The 7,783-nt window shown below is 37.4% G+C and overlaps 1 pseudogene; it reads right to left on the reverse strand.

Annotated features, from left to right (window-relative positions):
- Positions 1-1,304: 1,304 nt before the first annotated feature.
- LOC144235844 (26S proteasome regulatory subunit 4 pseudogene) lies at positions 1,305-2,713 on the reverse strand (annotated as a pseudogene).
- Positions 2,714-7,783: the final 5,070 nt, after the last annotated feature.

Here is a 7,783-nt window from a genome sequence, read left to right on the forward strand (position 1 = left end):
TGGCATCCCCTAAAGAAAAGTAACCTTGCAATAACCAGTCTTCTTTTTTGCCTAATTTCCTTGTTCTTGCTTCCTTCTGTCTATACAAGTCTTTGATTTTGTACAGCTCCTTGGAGCTCCTTTTTGTCTGCTAGATTGGATGCTGCCTGATTGATGAATTGTTGAATAAAGCTAATTAGACTTTTAAAATTTACTCAGTTGAATTTTGTTTTTTTATCTCAACTGTTTATGAGAACGAGCTTTTTCCTTGCATATTTATGGTTTAAGAATTCAATATTTCTGATTCCACAAGTCAAAGTGTTTCTCCTTTTGCCTAAGCTAGTTTGGGTTCAGTTTCAGTCACTTACGACCAAACTGATAATCATCTCATATTAATTTTTGTGTGTATTCATTTCTTTTATGCATAAATTATTCCCAGTAGTTATAGTCACAGCACAGATACAATACTGTTTTCTGCTTTTTGCCCAATTAATACATCAAATAAATGATGCTTTTTCCCTAAATATTTATATTTGTTATACAGACCTGCATAATATATGAATTTGTACTGTAGTTTAGGTTTACCATTGAGCTTATGTTAAATATTTCAGTTTCCTTTCATACCTTTGAGTTTTTTTTTTAAAGAATTAAAAATAACAAGGAACTTTGTGCATTTTGAGTAATATTCCCTGGGTTAATTAAAAGCTTGATTAACAAAAAGATGAGAGGTGCCTGGGTGGCTTAGTCAGTTTAGCACCCAACTTTGGCTCACGTCATGGTTCATGGGTTTGAGCCCCGTGTCAGGCTGTGTGTGCTGACAGCTCAGAGCCTGGAGTCTGCTTCAGGTTCTGTGTCTTCCTCTCTCTCTGCCCTTCTCCCACTCCCACTCTGTCTCTCTCTCTCAAAAATAAATATTAAAAAATATTTTAAAAAAATTAAAAAATATGAGAATATTTTAATATTTTTAAATGTAATTTCATATTTGTTTCCTAAATGGATATTCCACATTTATATTGATAGTATCAATATGTTTCACCATTTACAACTGCACCAGCTTTGTTTATTATAATTTTAAAAATTAATACATTTTAATAACCATTCTGTATTTAATTACTTATAGCCTTCAATTAACAACTTTTTGTTTAGACCTTTCTTTCTTTTTTTTTTTTTTTTGCTTTCACTCTTTTTCAACCCATTGTTTTTGTTTTTGTTTTTTTTGAGGAGGAAGTCGCTTTATTGAGGGGAGAACACTGCATGTGGCTGACACATGAAGGCAGCCTGGGGGGGCGCCCTACACATCAGGCTCAGAAAGGGGAATGGGGGGGTTTGCTAAGAAAGATCAACTGGACGAGGTTCTTCTGGCAGCTTCCTGACCATCTCCTTAAAGGCAAATGTGGCTACAGGTAGAGCCCCTCAGGGGTGCCTTCTTGTTTTTTATAAAGAACATTTTCTTTAGATTTTTTAAAGTCTTCGTTTGTTACTTTCATCCTGCATTCTATCAAGGCCATCAGACCAGCTTCTGTACAGATTGCCTTGATGTTGGCCCCGGAGAGGTCATCTTTAGCCATGATCAAGTCATCCAGAGTCACGTCATCGGCCAGCGTCATCCTGCTTGTGTCGATCTGAAAGATGCGCTTCTTAGTCTTTTCATCGGGCAGGGGGAACTCGGTTTTCCTGTCAATGTGGCCTGGTCTGATAAGTGCTGGATCCAAAGTTTCTATTCGGTTTGTTGCCATGATAACTTTCACATCACCCCTTGAATCAAATCCATCCAACTGGTTCAATAGTTCCAACATTGTTCATTGAATTTCTCTTTCGCCACCGGAATTTGAGTCGTATCTTTTTGTTCCAATGGCATCAATTTCATCAATTAACACGATGGACGGTGCATGTTCTTCCGCAACTCGAAACAATTCCCGAACGAGTTTGGGCCCGTCACCTAGGTACTTCTGAATAAGTTCAGAGCCAACTACTCTTAAGAAAGTGGCTGAGGTTTGGTTTGCTACTGCTTTGGCTAATAAGGTTTTACATGTGCCAGGTGGTCCGTAGAGAATGACCCTCTTTGGAGGCTTTATACCCATCTCTTCGTAATATTCGGGATGAGTGAGAGGAAGCTCCACAGATTCCTTAATTTCCTGGATCTGGTTGTCCAAACCCCCAATATCAGCATATGTTTCCTGGGGGGCCTTTTATACCTTCATCAGTGTGACCAAGGGATCTGTGTCATCCATGAGCACCCCTATGATGGCATGTACCTTGTGGTTGACCAAGGCTGAACAGCCTGTTTCCAACAGGTTCTTGTCTACAAAGGAAAGAATGCTGACGTAGTATTCTGAGCCCACAGATGTGGACATGGTGGCATGATTGTCATCAATGATCTCTTCCAATGTTCCTACCGACATTGGGGTCCCCCTCAGATCATCCACCTTTGATTTTTCCTTCTCTTGCTTTTCTTCAAAAGGATTCATTTGTTCCTGGTTTCTAATGAATTCTTCCTCCATGAGAAGGTAGTCTTTAATTCTCTCTAACTTCAGTAATTTTAAGTGGTGCTGAGTGTGAGGTGTCACCAGTGGCAGCTTGCTGGCAGCATCTGGTCCCTTTGTTTTCTTCTTCTTTTTCCCCACTCTAGTTGGTACAGGAGGTTCGTATTTCTTTTTCTTGTCCTTGTCATCCTTCTTGCCACCTCCAGGGCCATGACCACCACTCTGACTTTGACCCATCTTGCTTCGGTCGCTTGAACCTGTTTCAACCCATTGTTAATTTACTCCATGTATTATTGGAATAGATTCCTAGCTATTATTCGGTCTCTTCCATTGCCACTCATTTTTCATCTCTGTCATGTATTAAGTGTGGAACCTTTAAGAAGATATTAAGTATTCAATTAGCTCATCTAGATGGAGCTGATAACAGTACCTACCTTAGAGTGATATAATGCATGTAGAGTGCTTAGCATGGTATCTGGCACATAGGATGGAAGATAATAATAAGACATTTATGCATTGGGTATATCCTTCCCTTGAAACCAGTGCAAATTGTCTACTTTAGGGGATGTGTCTTTGTTGGCTTTTAACTAGTTTAAATACTCCTTGGGAATATCATTTCTTTTATGGGCAGAATTCTCTATGGGCAGAATTCTCACATAATCCCCTTCCCTTTTTTTTGGGTAGACTTGGTTCACAGTTACTTGGAGGATAAAGACTCACTGATAAAGAATCTAGATACAAGACAAGTACTGGCTTTCTATAATACTTTAGAAATCCTAATAGTCTAGGGGTGCCTGGGTGGCTCAGTCGGTTAAGTGTCCACCTTCGGCTCAGGTCATGATCTCACAGTTTGTGGGTTTGAGTCCCGCATCGGGCTCTGTGCTGACAGCTAGCTCAGAGCCTGGAGCCTGTTTCAGATTCTGTGTCTCCCTCTCTCTGACCCTCCCCTGCTCATGCTGTCTCTCTCTCTCTCATAAATAAATAAAAACATTAAAAATTAAAAAAAAAAGAATCCTAATAGTCTAACAGAGTCCTCATTCACATTAGGTGTACTTTGTCTCCAAATGAATACTGACGTTAGTGAGAAAAATAAATGTGTGGTACATTGTTTTGGGGGTTGGGGGAAAGCACTTGTTGATCTTGTCACAGAATTCCAAAATAATGGAATAAGTGTAGAAGTTGGAGCCAGATTGAATTTAATGCAAATGCTAACTCTGCCAGTTGCTCCCTAAGTTGGATTACTTAAAGTCATTGTTTAACTTCTTTGTCCAAAACAAAGATAAGACCTGTCTTCTGGCTCTTATAAAGATAAAATGATAAGGAAAATGATACATAGATTTTTAAAAAGTATGTTCACACCTCAAGAAAAACTGGTTATTCTTCATTCCTGGAAGGTATTTTCCATTATTGCTTGTCTGATTATTGTTAATTTACTCTTTGATAACATGTTTCCAGGAGGAGTAACATTCTATTTCTTTTGGGACCCAGTCAACTTCCCTCCTCTGCTTCTGTAGTCTTTGAGTAGTGAGTGATTACTTCCAGTGTGGTCTGTTCGAAGAGCTCTCAATTGCCCCCCAGGCTCTCCCTTTGTTTATGAGCATCCCTCACTTATGCAACTGTCGGTACAAACCCTAAGAGTCCATTTTTCTTTTCTTTCTTCTTTTGTTTTCATTTTATGTATTGTAGCAACACATGTAAGTTAGTTTTGTGTCTCCTCTCCATGATCGGGACCTTGTTTTTGTAATAATAATGCTTGCCGTGGAGGAGGTATTATTTATGTGTGTGTATATATACATTTTTTCCTTTATCAATATATTTTTAAATAAAATTCTATATACTTAAAGTGTACGACATGATTTGATCTACGTGTACATGGTGAAATGATTACTACAGCCAAGCTAATTAACCCATTGTCACCTCCTGTAATTACCATTAGTGTGTATATGACAAGTGTACTTGAAATCTACTATTTTAGTGTATTTTCAGTGTTCACTCCAGTATTAAGTAGAACCATCCGTATGTGTTTTCAGTGAGTGATTTATTAGATACAACATTTTAATTATATGGATCTTTATGAGATGATGTTATATTGGATGCCAGGCAAGTTTTCTCCTTTCCACTCTTATTTTTCCCTCAGTGAAGGGAATTGTTAGAAATTTGATGGCAGGAGAACTGAATGAAGACTAAATAGCATAAGTGCTGGTTATTTTCTTAGAACCAGATGATAAATGTGTGATGTGTGCTATTATAAACAATGGTTCTGTACTTAGAATGTTATTACCTAAGTTATTTAAAAAATATCATTATGGGTTGATTGCAACAAAACCATAGGTTAACATTTTTATAGACTACTAGGTATTTCTCATAATTTTCCTAATCATATAGTAGTTGAATTGTAATTATGTATTTTGTATTTATTTGTGGGTAGCATTAAAACTTCACATAATTGGCATTGTTATCTGTACTTCATTCTTCCTTTTTATTGTGGGTTCAGAGAGTCCACTCTAATGCTTTTGATCCTGTGAACATCCTGTTGAGATTGTCTGCTTGTTAAAATGGAAATTTAATTTTTATGAGGTTTGTATGTATTTTGAAGCAAATGAAAATTATAGCAGTTAGGGTTGTGGATTTGATTTGTATTTTCTGAGAGGAAGGAAAGTATTGAGTTGAAAAATGTGATTTTGAATAAACTATGCTAATTAAATTTATTTTAGAGGACAGTGTTAGTAGAAAAAATATAAATGGGGATAATTTTCCATTGCCTCTTTTTGCATTTGAGAAGTATAACTCATTATTTTCTTAATACTTTATTTTTAATTTTGTTTAACACTTATAGTTGAGAGACAGAGAGAGACAGAGTGTGAGCGGGGGGAGGGGCAGAGAGAGAGGGAGACACAGAATCTGAAGCAGGCTTCAGGCTCCGAGCTATCAGCATGGAGCCTGATGTGGGGCTTGAACTTACAAACTGCAAGATCATGACCCGAGCTAAAATTAGCTGCTTAACCGACTGAGCCACCCAGGCACCCTAACACTTGGTTTTCTAAATAGAGCAAAAACGAAAAGTCATTTACATGTGCCTTATTACCTTGCAGAGGATTACTCAGGAAATATTTTATTTCCTCAGTTTACTGAGTAAGGGAACATACAGGTATTGCTATTACCGTTTGATAACTGGCTCAACAATGAAATTGGCAGCATAAACTCAGTCTTACTCAAATTTGTTATAGCTAGTATTCAGTTGTTAACTTGTTAAAACTTGGAGACAGATGTTCATTGAAGGGTAATCAATCACTTGAAAAAAAATTTTTTTTAAATATTTTTATTTATTTCTAGGAGAGAGAGAGACAGCGCGAGCAGGGGAGGGTCAGAGAGAGAGGGAGACACAGACTCCGAAATAGGCTCCAGGCTCTGAGCTGGCAGCCAGCACAGAGCCCGACGTGGGGCTCGAACCCACGAACCGCAAGATCATGACCTAAGCGAAAGTCGGACACTTAACCAACTACGCCACCCAGGCGCCCCCATTCACTTGAAAATTTAACTAAAAGGTTATAAACAGGATTGAGACTAACCTATAGAAAGTATTACTTTTCCAAAATATTTAATCCTAATTTTGTGTTAATTTTACTGTTAGGACTTTAAAATGTTGCTAAGCATTTACTGTTAGGGCTGTAGAATGAAGTAGAAAGAAAGGTTAGTGGAACTGAAACTCACTTTGGGGAAACTATAGGTTTGCTGAAAGATTACTGCTTATGAAACCTCCTTTATACTGCCTTGGAAATAATTTAAGACCAAAAGTGATAGATAAGCCCACTAATACCAAATGTTTGTTTTCTTTGATAAACATGGCCGTTGTAATGTGTATGTCTGGGATTCACTGGTTACTGTATTTGAAGGACACTTTGATCAGTAGTTTAGACATGTTCTGAGGAATCAAGGGGCACTGGGGATATATAACAGAGCCATGAAGAGGGGAAATAAATTGAAAAGGAAATGACTGACCCTGGAAATTACCAGGACATCCTGCCCAGGATGTCATTACCAAATCTGTGCTCCATTATTTTTATAAAAAGATAAAATTTATACATATTAGAGGACAATTGCAAACTGAGACATAATTGCCCTGTGATAATAAAGGATGTTTCATATCACATTTGCCTAGTACTTTTAATTAGCATTTCAGTTTAATTACGCTATAATTCTAAAGTAGTTGCAGGCACTGTGTGATGATAGAGCACAGAGATTTTATTTACGACTGACTCTTCAAGTGGCAGCCATGATAGTGTGCAAAATGACATTGAATGCACAGCCTACTGTCTAGTCATTTTTAGGGGAAAAGTGTGATTTCCTTTAGTACATTACGTTTCCATTACTATTTGTGTGTGTGTGTGTGTGTTTCCTTGTTCATCGTGAATAAATGGTTAGTCATAAATAGAGTCAGGCTCAATATTATTGTACTTAAACTGTGCTAATTCATGGGGTGCCTGGCTGTCTCAGTCGCAAGAGCGTGCGACTTTTGATCTTGGGGTTGTGAGTTCGAGCCCCACATTGGGTGTAGAGATTACTTAAATGAAAACTTACAAAAAAAAAAAAAACCAAAAAAACTGTGCTGGGGTGCCTGGTGGCTCAATCAGTTAAGTGTCTGACTCTTAATTTTAGCTCAGGTCATGATCTTCTGTTTCATGAAATAAAACACTCATGTTGTCAGTGAGGACCCTGCTTGGGATTCTCTCTCTCTTTCTGACTTTCTTTCTCTCTCTCTCTCTCTGCCCCTCCCTGACTCATGCACACATGAGCAATCACTGTGTCTCAAAATAAATAAATGAACTTAAAAAAAAAAGAGGTGGTTAAAAAAAACTATGCTAATTCATAATGTCCAAAGAAGAGAAGATGAGAACAAAAAGGAAGTGAAAAATCAGAATTCTATTACTTTTGAATTATACTATTTTTATGAAAGACATGCTGGGTTTTTTTTTTTTTTTTTGCCTTTAAACACTCTAAGTGGTGGAAAAAATAATATAAATGAGTCAGTAGAATAAAAATATAATGGCAGAAAAATTACTGCTCTTGTAGGCCTTGGTAATGTAATACATTGCTCAAGCATTTAAAAATGATAGGAGACATTGCTGGACTCAGTGTTGATGGCATTACTGTACTATTGAGGGCCTATATCTAAATACTTAACTAATTAGACGTCAGATTAGTAAAGTTTTATTTTGGTTAAGAATCATGTATGTAAGGAGTTAGCCCTCAATTGGCTCAGCTCAGAAAAAAGCATGGCATGGATGCATCAAGTGGTTTAATGTGTAAGATATACTACCTGG

The sequence above is a fragment of the Crocuta crocuta genome, unplaced genomic scaffold (genome assembly GCF_008692635.1).
Source record: "Crocuta crocuta isolate KB4526 unplaced genomic scaffold, BGI_CrCroc_1.0 scaffold646, whole genome shotgun sequence".
NCBI classification, from domain to species: Eukaryota; Metazoa; Chordata; class Mammalia; order Carnivora; family Hyaenidae; genus Crocuta; species Crocuta crocuta.